Here is a 16,159-nt window from a genome sequence, read left to right as displayed (position 1 = left end):
TGAGTTTTCTTTCCCAGGGAAAATGGAAAAAGGATGTGCCCAGTGTCCCCTGGCCCTGGGCTGGGGCTCTCTGCAAAGAATCCTTATATCGAAGGATGGACCCCACACCAAAGATGTCCCCACCTCAAACTTGTGCTGCCCTGATAGACCCAAGGGAGCCCTACAAACTGACATCAGGAACCTGGACTGCTGAGTTTTCTTTCCCAGGGAAAATGGAAAAAGGTTGTGCCCAGGGGCCACTGGCCCTGACTGCAAAAAAAGCTTATATCGAAGGATGGACCCCACACCGAAGTTGTCCCCACCTCAAACTTGTGCTGCCCTGATAGACCCAAGGGAGCCCTACAAACTGACATCAGGAACCTGGACTGCTGAGTTTTCTTTCCCAGGGAAAATGGAAAAAGGATGTGCCCAGGGGCCCCTGGCCCTGGGCTGGGCCCTCACTTCAAAAAATCCTTATATCGAAGGATGGACCCCACACCGAAATTGTCCCCACCTCAAACTTGTGCTGCCCTGATAGACCCAAGGGAGCCCTACAAACTGACATCAGGAACCTGGACTGCTTTGTTTTCTTTCCCAGGTAAAATGGCCAAAGGTTGTGCCCAGGGGCCCCTGGCCCTGACTGCAAAAAATCCTTATATCGAAGGATGGACCCCACACTGAAGTTGTCCCCACCTCAAACTTGTGCTGCCCTGATAGACCCAAGGGAGCCCTACAAACTGACATCAGGAACCTGGACTGCTGAGTTTTCTTTCCCAGGGAAAATGGAAAAAGGATGTGCCCAGGGGCCCCTGGCCCTGACTCCAAATATCCTTATATCGAAGGATGGACCCCACACCGAAGTTGTCCCCACCTCAAACTTGTGCTGCCCTGATAGACCCAAGGGAGCCCTACAAACTGACATCAGGAACCTGGACTGCTGAGTTTTCTTTCCCAGGGAAAATGGAAAAAGGATGTGCCCAGTGTCCCCTGGCCCTGGGCTGGGCCTCTCTGCAAAGAATCCTTATATCGAAGGATGGACCCCACACCAAAGATGTCCCCACCTCAAACTTGTGCTGCCCTGATAGACCCAAGGGAGCCCTACAAACTGACATCAGGAACCTGGACTGCTGAGTTTTCTTTCCCAGGGAAAATGGAAAAAGGATGTGCCCAGGGGGCCCTTGCCCTGACTGCAAAAAATCCTTATATCGAAGGATGGAGCCCACACCGAAGTTGTCCCCACCTCAAACTTGTGCTGCCCTGATAGACCTAAGGGAGCCCTACAAACTGACATCAGGAACCTGGACTGCTGAGTTTTCTTTCCCAGGGAAAATGGAAAAAGGATGTGCCCAGGGGCCCCTGGCCCTGACTGCAAAAAATCCTTATATCGAAGGATGGACCCCACACCGAAGTTGTCCCCACCTCAAACTTGTGCTGCCCTGTTAGACCCAAGGGAACCCTACAAACTGACATCAGGAACCTGGACTGCTGAGTTTTCTTTCCCAGGGAAAATGGAAAAAGGATGTGCCCAGGGGCCCCTGGCCCTGGGCTGGGCCTCACTACAAAAAATCCTTATATCGAAGGATGGATCCCACACCGAAGTTGTCTCCACCTCAAACTTGTGCTGCCCTGATAGACCCAAGGTAGCCCTACAAACTGACATCAGGAACCTGGACTGCTGAGTTTTCTTTCCCAGGTAAAATGGAAAAAGGATGTGCCCAGGGGCCCCTGGCCCTGACTGCAAAAAATCCTTATATCGAAGGATGGACCCCACACCGAAGTTGTCCCCACCTCAAACTTGTGCTGCCCTGATAGACCCAAGGGAGCCCTACAAACTGACATCAGGAACCTGGACTGCTGAGTTTTCTTTCCCAGGGAAAATGGAAAAAGGATGTGCCCAGGGGCCCCTGGCCCTGGGCCCCTGGCCCTGACTGCAAAAAATCCTTATATCGAAGGATGGACCCCACACCGAAGTTGTCCCCACCTCAAACTTGTGCTGCCCTGATAGACCCAAGGGAGCCCTACAAACTGACATCAGGAACCTGGACTGCTGAGTTTTCTTTCCCAGGGAAAATGGAAAAAGGATGTGCCCAGTGTCCCCTGGCCCTGGGCTGGGGCTCTCTGCAAAGAATCCTTATATCGAAGGATGGACCCCACACCAAAGATGTCCCCACCTCAAACTTGTGCTGCCCTGATAGACCCAAGGGAGCCCTACAAACTGACATCAGGAACCTGGACTGCTGAGTTTTCTTTCCCAGGGAAAATGGAAAAAGGTTGTGCCCAGGGGCCACTGGCCCTGACTGCAAAAAAAGCTTATATCGAAGGATGGACCCCACACCGAAGTTGTCCCCACCTCAAACTTGTGCTGCCCTGATACACCCAAGGGAGCCCTACAAACTGACATCAGGAACCTGGACTGCTTTGTTTTCTTTCCCAGGTAAAATGGCCAAAGGTTGTGCCCAGGGGCCCCTGGCCCTGACTGCAAAAAATCCTTATATCGAAGGATGGACCCCACACTGAAGTTGTCCCCACCTCAAACTTGTGCTGCCCTGATAGACCCAAGGGAGCCCTACAAACTGACATCAGGAACCTGGACTGCTGAGTTTTCTTTCCCAGGGAAAATGGAAAAAGGATGTGCCCAGGGGCCCCTGGCCCTGGGCCCCTGGCCCTGACTGCAAAAAATCCTTATATCGAAGGATGGACCCCACACCGAAGTTGTCCCCACCTCAAACTTGTGCTACCCTGATAGACCCAAGGGAGCTCTACAAACTGACATCAGGAACCTGGACTGCTGAGTTTTCTTTCCCAGGGAAAATGGAAAAAGGATGTGCCCAGGGGCCCCTGGCCCTGACTGCAAAAAATCCTTATATCGAAGGATGGACCCCACACCGAAGTTGTCCCCACCTCAAACTTGTGCTGCCCTGATAGACCCAAGGGAGCCCTACAAACTGACATCAGGAACCTGGACTGCTGAGTTTTCTTTCCCAGGGAAAATGGAAAAAGGATGTGCCCAGGGGCCCCTGGCCCTGGGCTGGGGCCTCACTGCAAAAAATCCTTATATCGAAGGATGGACCCCACACCGAAGATGTCCCCACCTCAAACTTGTGCTGCCCTGATAGACCCAAGGGAGCCCTACAAACTGACATCAGGAACCTGGACTGCTGAGTTTTCTTTCCCAGGGAAAATGGAAAAAGGATGTGCCCAGGGGCCCCTGGCCCCGAATGCAAAAAATCCTTATATCGAAGGATGGACCCCACACCAAATTTGTCCCCACCTCAAACTTGTGCTGCCTTGATAGACCCAAGGGAGCCCTACAAACTGACATCAGGAACCTGGACTGCTGAGTTTTCTTTCCCAGGGAAAATGGCCAAAGGTTGTGCCCAGGGGCCCCTAGCCCTGACTGCAAAAAATCCTTATATCGAAGGATGGTCCCCACACCGAAGTTGTCCCCACCTCAAAACTCTGCTGCCCTGATAGACCCAAGGGAGCCCTACAAACTGACATCAGGAACCTGGACTGCTGAGTTTTCTTTCCAAGGGAAAATGGAAAACGGATGTGCCCAGGGGCCCCTGGCCCTCGGCTGGGGACTCACTGCAAAAAATCCTTATATCGAAGGATGGACCCCACAGCGAAGTGTTCCTCTTCTAAAATTTGTGCTGCCCTGATAGACCCAAGGGAGCCCTACAAACTGACATCAGGAACCTGGACTGCTGAGTTTTCTTTCCCAGGGAAAATGGAAAAAGGATGTGCCCAGGGGCCCCTGGCCCTGACTGCAAAATATCCTTATATCGAAGGATGGAGCCCACACCGAAGTTGTCCCCACATCAAACTTGTGCTGCCCTGATAGACCCAAGGGAGCCCTACAAACTGACATCAGGAACCTGGACTGCTGAGTTTTCTTTCCCAGGGAAAATGGAAAAAGGATGTGCCCAGGGGCCCCTGGCCCTGACTGCAAAATATCCTTATATCGAAGGATGGTCCCCACACCGAAGTTGTCCCCACCTCAAACTTGTGCTGCCCTGATAGACCCAAGGGAGCCCTACAAACTGACATCAGGAACCTGGACTGCTGAGTTTTCTTTCCCAGGGAAAATGGAAAAAGGATGTGCCCAGGGGCCCCTGGCCCTGGGCCCCTGGCCCTGACTGCAAAAAATCCTTATATCGAAGGATGGACCCCACACCGAAGTTGTCCCCACCTCAAACTTGTGCTGCCCTGATAGACCCAAGGGAGCCCTACAAACTGACATCAGGAACCTGGACTGCTGAGTTTTCTTTCCCAGGGAAAATGGAAAAAGGATGTGCCCAGTGTCCCCTGGCCCTGGGCTGGGCCTCTCTGCAAAGAATCCTTATATCGAAGGATGGACCCCACACCAAAGATGTCCCCACCTCAAACTTGTGCTGCCCTGATAGACCCAAGGGAGCCCTACAAACTGACATCAGGAACCTGGACTGCTGAGTTTTCTTTCCCAGGGAAAATGGAAAAAGGATGTGCCCAGGGGGCCCTTGCCCTGACTGCAAAAAATCCTTATATCGAAGGATGGAGCCCACACCGAAGTTGTCCCCACCTCAAACTTGTGCTGCCCTGATAGACCTAAGGGAGCCCTACAAACTGACATCAGGAACCTGGACTGCTGAGTTTTCTTTCCCAGGGAAAATGGAAAAAGGATGTGCCCAGGGGCCCCTGGCCCTGACTGCAAAAAATCCTTATATCGAAGGATGGACCCCACACCGAAGTTGTCCCCACCTCAAACTTGTGCTGCCCTGTTAGACCCAAGGGAGCCCTACAAACTGACATCAGGAACCTGGACTGCTGAGTTTTCTTTCCCAGGGAAAATGGAAAAAGGATGTGCCCAGGGGACCCTGGCCCTGGGCTGGGGCCTCACTTCAAAAAATCCTTATATCGAAGGATGGACCCCACACCGAAATTGTCTCCACCTCAAACTTGTGCTGCCCTGATAGACCCAAGGGAGCCCTACAAACTGACATCAGGAACCTGGACTGCTGAGTTTTCTTTCCCAGGTAAAATGGCCAAAGGTTGTGCCCAGGGGCCCCTGGCCCTGACTGCAAAAAATCCTTATATCGAAGGATGGACCCCACACTGATATTGTCCCCACCTCAAACTTGTGCTGCCCTGATAGACCCAAGGGAGCCCTACAAACTGACATCAGGAACCTGGACTGCTGAGTTTTCTTTCCCAGGGAAAATGGAAAAAGGATGTGCCCAGGGGCCCCTGGCCCTGGGCCCCTGGCCCTGACTCCAAAAATCCTTATATCGAAGGATGGACCCCACACCGAAGTTGTCCCCACCTCAAACTTGTGCTGCCCTGATAGACCCAAGGGAGCCCTACAAACTGACATCAGGAACCTGGACTGCTGAGTTTTCTTTCCCAGGGAAAATGGAAAAAGGATGTGCCCAGTGTCCCCTGGCCCTGGGCTGGGGCTCTCTGCAAAGAATCCTTATATCGAAGGATGGACCCCACACCAAAGATGTCCCCACCTCAAACTTGTGCTGCCCTGATAGACCCAAGGGAGCCCTACAAACTGACATCAGGAACCTGGACTGCTGAGTTTTCTTTCCCAGGGAAAATGGAAAAAGGATGTGCCCAGGGGGCCCTTGCCCTGACTGCAAAAAATCCTTATATCGAAGGATGGAGCCCACACCGAAGTTGTCCCCACCTCAAACTTGTGCTGCCCTGATAGACCTAAGGGAGCCCTACAAACTGACATCAGGAACCTGGACTGCTGAGTTTTCTTTCCCAGGGAAAATGGAAAAAGGATGTGCCCAGGGGCCCCTGGCCCTGACTGCAAAAAATCCTTATATCGAAGGATGGACCCCACACCGAAGTTGTCCCCACCTCAAACTTGTGCTGCCCTGTTAGACCTAAGGGAACCCTACAAACTGACATCAGGAACCTGGACTGCTGAGTTTTCTTTCCCAGGGAAAATGGAAAAAGGATGTGCCCAGGGGGCCCTGGCCCTGACTGCAAAAAATCCTTATATCGAAGGATGGACCCCACACTGAAGTTGTCCCCACCTCAAACTTGTGCTGCCCTGATAGACCCAAGGGAGCCCTACAAACTGACATCAGGAACCTGGACTGCTGAGTTTTCTTTCCCAGGGAAAATGGAAAAAGGATGTGCCCAGGGGCCCCTGGCCCTGGGCCCCTGGCCCTGACTGCAAAAAATCCTTATATGGAAGGATGGACCCCACACCGAAGTTGTCCCCACCTCAAACTTGTGCTGCCCTGATAGACCCAAGGGAGCCCTACAAACTGACATCAGGAACCTGGACTGCTGAGTTTTCTTTCCCAGGGAAAATGGAAAAAGGATGTGCCCAGTGTCCCCTGGCCCTGGGCTGGGGCTCTCTGCAAAGAATCCTTATATCGAAGGATGGACCCCACACCAAAGATGTCCCCACCTCAAACTTGTGCTGCCCTGATAGACCCAAGGGAGCCCTACAAACTGACATCAGGAACCTGGACTGCTGAGTTTTCTTTCCCAGGGAAAATGGAAAAAGGTTGTGCCCAGGGGCCACTGGCCCTGACTGCAAAAAAAGCTTATATCGAAGGATGGACCCCACACCGAAGTTGTCCCCACCTCAAACTTGTGCTGCCCTGATAGACCCAAGGGAGCCCTACAAACTGACATCAGGAACCTGGACTGCTGAGTTTTCTTTCCCAGGGAAAATGGAAAAAGGATGTGCCCAGGGGCCCCTGGACCTGGGCTGGGGCCTCACTTCAAAAAATCCTTATATCGAAGGATGGACCCCACACCGAAATTGTCCCCACCTCAAACTTGTGCTGCCCTGATAGACCCAAGGGAGCCCTACAAACTGACATCAGGAACCTGGACTGCTTTGTTTTCTTTCCCAGGTAAAATGGCCAAAGGTTGTGCCCAGGGGCCCCTGGCCCTGACTGCAAAAAATCCTTATATCGAAGGATGGACCCCACACTGAAGTTGTCCCCACCTCAAACTTGTGCTGCCCTGATAGACCCAAGGGAGCCCTACAAACTGACATCAGGAACCTGGACTGCTGAGTTTTCTTTCCCAGGGAAAATGGAAAAAGGATGTGCCCAGGGGCCCCTGGCCCTGGGCCCCTGGCCCTGACTCCAAATATCCTTATATCGAAGGATGGACCCCACACCGAAGTTGTCCCCACCTCAAACTTGTGCTGCCCTGATAGACCCAAGGGAGCCCTACAAACTGACATCAGGAACCTGGACTGCTGAGTTTTCTTTCCCAGGGAAAATGGAAAAAGGATGTGCCCAGTGTCCCCTGGCCCTGGGCTGGGGCTCTCTGCAAAGAATCCTTATATCGAAGGATGGACCCCACACCAAAGATGTCCCCACCTCAAACTTGTGCTGCCCTGATAGACCCAAGGGAGCCCTACAAACTGACATCAGGAACCTGGACTGCTGAGTTTTCTTTCCCAGGGAAAATGGAAAAAGGATGTGCCCAGGGGGCCCTTGCCCTGACTGCAAAAAATCCTTATATCGAAGGATGGAGCCCACACCGAAGTTGTCCCCACCTCAAACTTGTGCTGCCCTGATAGACCTAAGGGAGCCCTACAAACTGACATCAGGAACCTGGACTGCTGAGTTTTCTTTCCCAGGGAAAATGGAAAAAGGATGTGCCCAGGGGCCCCTGGCCCTGACTGCAAAAAATCCTTATATCGAAGGATGGACCCCACACCGAAGTTGTCCCCACCTCAAACTTGTGCTGCCCTGTTAGACCCAAGGGAACCCTACAAACTGACATCAGGAACCTGGACTGCTGAGTTTTCTTTCCCAGGGAAAATGGAAAAAGGATGTGCCCAGGGGCCCCTGGCCCTGGGCTGGGCCTCACTACAAAAAATCCTTATATCGAAGGATGGATCCCACACCGAAGTTGTCCCCACCTCAAACTTGTGCTGCCCTGATAGACCCAAGGGATCTCTCCAAACTGACATCAGGAACCTGGACTGCTGAGTTTTCTTTCCCAGGGAAAATGGAAAAAGGATGTGCCCAGGGGCCCCTGGCCCTGACTGCAAAAAATCCTTATATCGAAGGATGGACCCCACACCGAAGTTGTCCCCACCTCAAACTTGTGCTGCCCTGATAGACCCAAGGGAGCCCTACAAACTGACATCAGGAACCTGGACTGCTGAGTTTTCTTTCCCAGGGAAAATGGAAAAAGAATGTGCCCAGGGGCCCCTGGCCCTGGGCCCCTGGCCCTGACTGCAAAAAATCCTTATATCGAAGGATGGACCCCACACCGAAGTTGTCCCCACCTCAAACTTGTGCTGCCCTGATAGACCCAAGGGAGCCCTACAAACTGACATCAGGAACCTGGACTGCTGAGTTTTCTTTCCCAGGGAAAATGGAAAAAGGATGTGCCCAGTGTCCCCTGGCCCTGGGCTGGGGCTCTCTGCAAAGAATCCTTATATCGAAGGATGGACCCCACACCAAAGATGTCCCCACCTCAAACTTGTGCTGCCCTGATAGACCCAAGGGAGCCCTACAAACTGACATCAGGAACCTGGACTGCTGAGTTTTCTTTCCCAGGGAAAATGGAAAAAGGTTGTGCCCAGGGGCCACTGGCCCTGACTGCAAAAAAAGCTTATATCGAAGGATGGACCCCACACCGAAGTTGTCCCCACCTCAAACTTGTGCTGCCCTGATAGACCCAAGGGAGCCCTACAAACTGACATCAGGAACCTGGACTGCTGAGTTTTCTTTCCCAGGGAAAATGGAAAAAGGATGTGCCCAGGGGCCCCTGGCCCTGGGCTGGGGCCTCACTTCAAAAAATCCTTATATCGAAGGATGGACCCCACACCGAAATTGTCTCCACCTCAAACTTGTGCTGCCCTGATAGACCCAAGGGAGCCCTACAAACTGACATCAGGAACCTGGACTGCTGAGTTTTCTTTCCCAGGTAAAATGGCCAAAGGTTGTGCCCAGGGGCCCCTGGCCCTGACTGCAAAAAATCCTTATATCGAAGGATGGACCCCACACTGAAGTTGTCCCCACCTCAAACTTGTGCTGCCCTGATAGACCCAAGGGAGCCCTACAAACTGACATCAGGAACCTGGACTGCTGAGTTTTCTTTCCCAGGGAAAATGGAAAAAGGATGTGCCCAGGGGCCCCTGGCCCTGGGCCCCTGGCCCTGACTGCAAAAAATCCTTATATCGAAGGATGGACCCCACACCGAAGTTGTCCCCACCTCAAACTTGTGCTACCCTGATAGACCCAAGGGAGCTCTACAAACTGACATCAGGAACCTGGACTGCTGAGTTTTCTTTCCCAGGGAAAATGGAAAAAGGATGTGCCCAGGGGCCCCTGGCCCTGACTGCAAAAAATCCTTATATCGAAGGATGGACCCCACACCGAAGTTGTCCCCACCTCAAACTTGTGCTGCCCTGATAGACCCAAGGGAGCCCTACAAACTGACATCAGGAACCTGGACTGCTGAGTTTTCTTTCCCAGGGAAAATGGAAAAAGGATGTGCCCAGGGGCCCCTGGCCCTGGGCTGGGGCCTCACTGCAAAAAATCCTTATATCGAAGGATGGACCCCACACCGAAGATGTCCCCACCTCAAACTTGTGCTGCCCTGATAGACCCAAGGGAGCCCTACAAACTGACATCAGGAACCTGGACTGCTGAGTTTTCTTTCCCAGGGAAAATGGAAAAAGGATGTGCCCAGGGGCCCCTGGCCCCGAATGCAAAAAATCCTTATATCGAAGGATGGACCCCACACCAAATTTGTCCCCACCTCAAACTTGTGCTGCCTTGATAGACCCAAGGGAGCCCTACAAACTGACATCAGGAACCTGGACTGCTGAGTTTTCTTTCCCAGGGAAAATGGAAAAAGGATGTGCCCAGGGGCCCCTGGCCCTGACTGCAAAAAATCCTTATATCGAAGGATGGTCCCCACACCGAAGTTGTCCCCACCTCAAAACTCTGCTGCCCTGATAGACCCAAGGGAGCCCTACAAACTGACATCAGGAACCTGGACTGCTGAGTTTTCTTTCCAAGGGAAAATGGAAAACGGATGTGCCCAGGGGCCCCTGGCCCTCGGCTGGCGACTCACTGCAAAAAATCCTTATATCGAAGGATGGACCCCACAGCGAAGTGTTCCGCTTCTAAAATTTGTGCTGCCCTGATAGACCCAAGGGAGCCCTACAAACTGACATCAGGAACCTGGACTGCTGAGTTTTCTTTCCCAGGGAAAATGGAAAAAGGATGTGCCCAGGGGCCCCTGGCCCTGACTGCAAAATATCCTTATATCGAACGATGGACCCCACACCGAAGTTGTCCCCATCTCAAACTTGTGCTGCCCTGATAGACCCAAGGGAGCCCTACAAACTGACATCAGGAACCTGGACTGCTGAGTTTTCTTTCCCAGGGAAAATGGAAAAAGGATGTGCCCAGGGGCCCCTGGCCCTGACTGCAAAATATCCTTATATCGAAGGATGGTCCCCACACCGAAGTTGTCCCCACCTCAAACTTGTGCTGCCCTGATAGACCCAAGGGAGCCCTACAAACTGACATCAGGAACCTGGACTGCTGAGTTTTCTTTCCCAGGGAAAATGGAAAAAGGATGTGCCCAGGGGCCCCTGGCCCTGGGCCCCTGGCCCTGACTGCAAAAAATCCTTATATCGAAGGATGGACCCCACACCGAAGTTGTCCCCACCTCAAACTTGTGCTGCCCTGATAGACCCAAGGGAGCCCTACAAACTGACATCAGGAACCTGGACTGCTGAGTTTTCTTTCCCAGGGAAAATGGAAAAAGGATGTGCCCAGTGTCCCCTGGCCCTGGGCTGGGCCTCTCTGCAAAGAATCCTTATATCGAAGGATGGACCCCACACCAAAGATGTCCCCACCTCAAACTTGTGCTGCCCTGATAGACCCAAGGGAGCCCTACAAACTGACATCAGGAACCTGGACTGCTGAGTTTTCTTTCCCAGGGAAAATGGAAAAAGGATGTGCCCAGGGGGCCCTTGCCCTGACTGCAAAAAATCCTTATATCGAAGGATGGAGCCCACACCGAAGTTGTCCCCACCTCAAACTTGTGCTGCCCTGATAGACCTAAGGGAGCCCTACAAACTGACATCAGGAACCTGGACTGCTGAGTTTTCTTTCCCAGGGAAAATGGAAAAAGGATGTGCCCAGGGGCCCCTGGCCCTGACTGCAAAAAATCCTTATATCGAAGGATGGACCCCACACCGAAGTTGTCCCCACCTCAAACTTGTGCTGCCCTGTTAGACCCAAGGGAGCCCTACAAACTGACATCAGGAACCTGGACTGCTGAGTTTTCTTTCCCAGGGAAAATGGAAAAAGGATGTGCCCAGGGGCCCCTGGCCCTGGGCTGGGTCCTCACTTCAAAAAATCCTTATATCGAAGGATGGACCCCACACCGAAATTGTCTCCACCTCAAACTTGTGCTGCCCTGATAGACCCAAGGGAGCCCTACAAACTGACATCAGGAACCTGGACTGCTTTGTTTTCTTTCCCAGGTAAAATGGCCAAAGGTTGTGCCCAGGGGCCCCTGGCCCTGACTGCAAAAAATCCTTATATCGAAGGATGGACCCCACACTGAAGTTGTCCCCACCTCAAACTTGTGCTGCCCTGATAGACCCAAGGGAGCCCTACAAACTGACATCAGGAACCTGGACTGCTGAGTTTTCTTTCCCAGGGAAAATGGAAAAAGGATGTGCCCAGGGGCCCCTGGCCCTGGGCTGGGGCTCTCTGCAAAGAATCCTTATATCGAAGGATGGACCCCACACCAAAGATGTCCCCACCTCAAACTTGTGCTGCCCTGATAGACCCAAGGGAGCCCTACAAACTGACATCAGGAACCTGGACTGCTGAGTTTTCTTTCCCAGGGAAAATGGAAAAAGGATGTGCCCAGGGGGCCCTTGCCCTGACTGCAAAAAATCCTTATATCGAAGGATGGAGCCCACACCGAAGTTGTCCCCACCTCAAACTTGTGCTGCCCTGATAGACCTAAGGGAGCCCTACAAACTGACATCAGGAACCTGGACTGCTGAGTTTTCTTTCCCAGGGAAAATGGAAAAAGGATGTGCCCAGGGGCCCCTGGCCCTGACTGCAAAAAATCCTTATATCGAAGGATGGTCCCCACACCGAAGTTGTCCCCACCTCAAACTTGTGCTGCCCTGTTAGACCCAAGGGAACCCTACAAACTGACATCAGGAACCTGGACTGCTGAGTTTTCTTTCCCAGGGAAAATGGAAAAAGGATGTGCCCAGGGGCCCCTGGCCCTGGGCTGGGCCTCACTACAAAAAATCCTTATATCGAAGGATGGATCCCACACCGAAGTTGTCTCCACCTCAAACTTGTGCTGCCCTGATAGACCCAAGGTAGCCCTACAAACTGACATCAGGAACCTGGACTGCTGAGTTTTCTTTCCCAGGGAAAATGGAAAAAGGTTGTGCCCAGGGGCCCCTGGCCCTGACTGCAAAATATCCTTATATCGAAGGATGGACCCCACACCGAAGTTGTCCCCACCTCAAACTTGTGCTGCCCTGATAGACCCAAGGGAGCCCTACAAACTGACATCAGGAACCTGGACTGCTGAGTTTTCTTTCCCAGGGAAAATGGAAAAAGGATGTGCCCAGGGGCCCCTGGCCCTGGGCCCCTGGCCCTGACTGCAAAAAATCCTTATATCGAAGGATGGACCCCACACCGAAGTTGTCCCCACCTCAAACTTGTGCTGCCCTGATAGACCCAAGGGAGCCCTACAAACTGACATCAGGAACCTGGACTGCTGAGTTTTCTTTCCCAGGGAAAATGGAAAAAGGATGTGCCCAGTGTCCCCTGGCCCTGGGCTGGGGCTCTCTGCAAAGAATCCTTATATCGAAGGATGGACCCCACACCAAAGATGTCCCCACCTCAAACTTGTGCTGCCCTGATAGACCCAAGGGAGCCCTACAAACTGACATCAGGAACCTGGACTGCTGAGTTTTCTTTCCCAGGGAAAATGGAAAAAGGTTGTGCCCAGGGGCCACTGGCCCTGACTGCAAAAAAAGCTTATATCGAAGGATGGACCCCACACCGAAGTTGTCCCCACCTCAAACTTGTGCTGCCCTGATAGACCCAAGGGAGCCCTACAAACTGACATCAGGAACCTGGACTGCTGAGTTTTCTTTCCCAGGGAAAATGGAAAAAGGATGTGCCCAGGGGCCCCTGGCCCTGGGCTGGGGCCTCACTTCAAAAAATCCTTATATCGAAGGATGGACCCCACACCGAAATTGTCTCCACCTCAAACTTGTGCTGCCCTGATAGACCCAAGGGAGCCCTACAAACTGACATCAGGAACCTGGACTGCTTTGTTTTCTTTCCCAGGTAAAATGGCCAAAGGTTCTGCCCAGGGGCCACTGGCCCTGACTGCAAAAAAAGCTTATATCGAAGGATGGACCCCACACCGAAGTTGTCCCCACCTCAAACTTGTGCTGCCCTGATAGACCCAAGGGAGCCCTACAAACTGACATCAGGAACCTGGACTGCTGAGTTTTCTTTCCCAGGGAAAATGGAAAAAGGATGTGCCCAGGGGCCCCTGGCCCTGGGCTGGGGCCTCACTTCAAAAAATCCTTATATCGAAGGATGGACCCCACACCGAAATTTTCTCCACCTCAAACTTGTGCTGCCCTGATAGACCCAAGGGAGCCCTACAAACTGACATCAGGAACCTGGACTGCTTTGTTTTCTTTCCCAGGTAAAATGGCCAAAGGTTGTGCCCAGGGGCCCCTGGCCCTGACTGCAAAAAATCCTTATATTGAAGGATGGACCCCACACTGAAGTTGTCCCCACCTCAAACTTGTGCTGCCCTGATAGACCCAAGGGAGCCCTACAAACTGACATCAGGAACCTGGACTGCTGAGTTTTCTTTCCCAGGGAAAATGGAAAAAGGATGTGCCCAGGGGCCCCTGGCCCTGGGCCCCTGGCCCTGACTGCAAAAAATCCTTATATCGAAGGATGGACCCCACACCGAAGTTGTCCCCACCTCAAACTTGTGCTACCCTGATAGACCCAAGGGAGCTCTACAAACTGACATCAGGAACCTGGACTGCTGAGTTTTCTTTCCCAGGGAAAATGGAAAAAGGATGTGCCCAGGGGCCCCTGGCCCTGACTGCAAAAAATCCTTATATCGAAGGATGGACCCCACACCGAAGTTGTCCCCACCTCAAACTTGTGCTGCCCTGATAGACCCAAGGGAGCCCTACAAACTGACATCAGGAACCTGGCCTGCTGAGTTTTCTTTCCTAGGGAAAATGGAAAAAGGATGTGCCCAGGGGCCCCTGGCCCTGGGCTGGGGCCTCACTGCAAAAAATCCTTATATCGAAGGATGGACCCCACACCGAAGATGTCCCCACCTCAAACTTGTGCTGCCCTGATAGACCCAAGGGAGCCCTACAAACTGACATCAGGAACCTGGACTGCTGAGTTTTCTTTCCCAGGGAAAATGGAAAAAGGATGTGCCCAGGGGCCCCTGGCCCCGAATGCAAAAAATCCTTATATCGAAGGATGGACCCCACACCAAATTTGTCCCCACCTCAAACTTGTGCTGCCCTGATAGACCCAAGGGAGCCCTACAAACTGACATCAGGAACCTGGACTGCTGAGTTTTCTTTCCCAGGGAAAATGGAAAAAGGATGTGCCCAGGGGCCCCTGGCCCTGACTGCAAAAAATCCTTATATCGAAGGATGGTCCCCACACCGAAGTTGTCCCCACCTCAAAACTCTGCTGCCCTGATAGACCCAAGGGAGCCCTACAAACTGACATCAGGAACCTGGACTGCTGAGTTTTCTTTCCAAGGGAAAATGGAAAACGGATGTGCCCAGGGGCCCCTGGCCCTCGGCTGGCGACTCATCGCAAAAAATCCTTATATCGAAGGATGGACCCCACAGCGAAGTGTTCCGCTTCTAAAATTTGTGCTGCCCTGATAGACCCAAGGGAGCCCTACAAACTGACATCAGGAACCTGGACTGCTGAGTTTTCTTTCCCAGGGAAAATGGAAAAAGGATGTGCCCAGGGGCCCCTGGCCCTGACTGCAAAATATCCTTATATCGAACGATGGACCCCACACCGAAGTTGTCCCCATCTCAAACTTGTGCTGCCCTGATAGACCCAAGGGAGCCCTACAAACTGACATCAGGAACCTGGACTGCTGAGTTTTCTTTCCCAGGGAAAATGGAAAAAGGATGTGCCCAGGGGCCCCTGGCCCTGACTGCAAAATATCCTTATATCGAAGGATGGTCCCCACACCGAAGTTGTCCCCACCTCAAACTTGTGCTGCCCTGATAGACCCAAGGGAGCCCTACAAACTGACATCAGGAACCTGGACTGCTGAGTTTTCTTTCCCAGGGAAAATGGAAAAAGGATGTGCCCAGGGGCCCCTGGCCCTGGGCCCCTGGCCCTGACTCCAAAAATCCTTATATCGAAGGATGGACCCCACACCGAAGTTGTCCCCACCTCAAACTTGTGCTGCCCTGATAGACCCAAGGGAGCCCTACAAACTGACATCAGGAACCTGGACTGCTGAGTTTTCTTTCCCAGGGAAAATGGAAAAAGGATGTGCCCAGTGTCCCCTGGCCCTGGGCTGGGCCTCTCTGCAAAGAATCCTTATATCGAAGGATGGACCCCACACCAAAGATGTCCCCACCTCAAACTTGTGCTGCCCTGATAGACCCAAGGGAGCCCTACAAACTGACATCAGGAACCTGGACTGCTGAGTTTTCTTTCCCAGGGAAAATGGAAAAAGGATGTGCCCAGGGGGCCCTTGCCCTGACTGCAAAAAATCCTTATATCGAAGGATGGAGCCCACACCGAAGTTGTCCCCACCTCAAACTTGTGCTGCCCTGATAGACCTAAGGGAGCCCTACAAACTGACATCAGGAACCTGGACTGCTGAGTTTTCTTTCCCAGGGAAAATGGAAAAAGGATGTGCCCAGGGGCCCCTGGCCCTGACTGCAAAAAATCCTTATATCGAAGGATGGACCCCACACCGAAGTTGTCCCCACCTCAAACTTGTGCTGCCCTGTTAGACCCAAGGGAGCCCTACAAACTGACATCAGGAACCTGGACTGCTGAGTTTTCTTTCCCAGGGAAAATGGAAAAAGGATGTGCCCAGGGGCCCCTGGCCCTGGGCTGGGGCCTCACTTCAAAAAATCCTTATATCGAAGGATGGA

The sequence above is a fragment of the Lonchura striata genome, chromosome 25 (assembly GCF_050655825.1).
Source record: "Lonchura striata isolate lonStrDom1 chromosome 25, ASM5065582v1, whole genome shotgun sequence".
Lineage (NCBI taxonomy): Eukaryota > Metazoa > Chordata > Aves > Passeriformes > Estrildidae > Lonchura > Lonchura striata.
The sequence above is the reverse complement of the archived record's forward strand: the minus strand, read 5'-3'. Positions refer to the sequence as shown.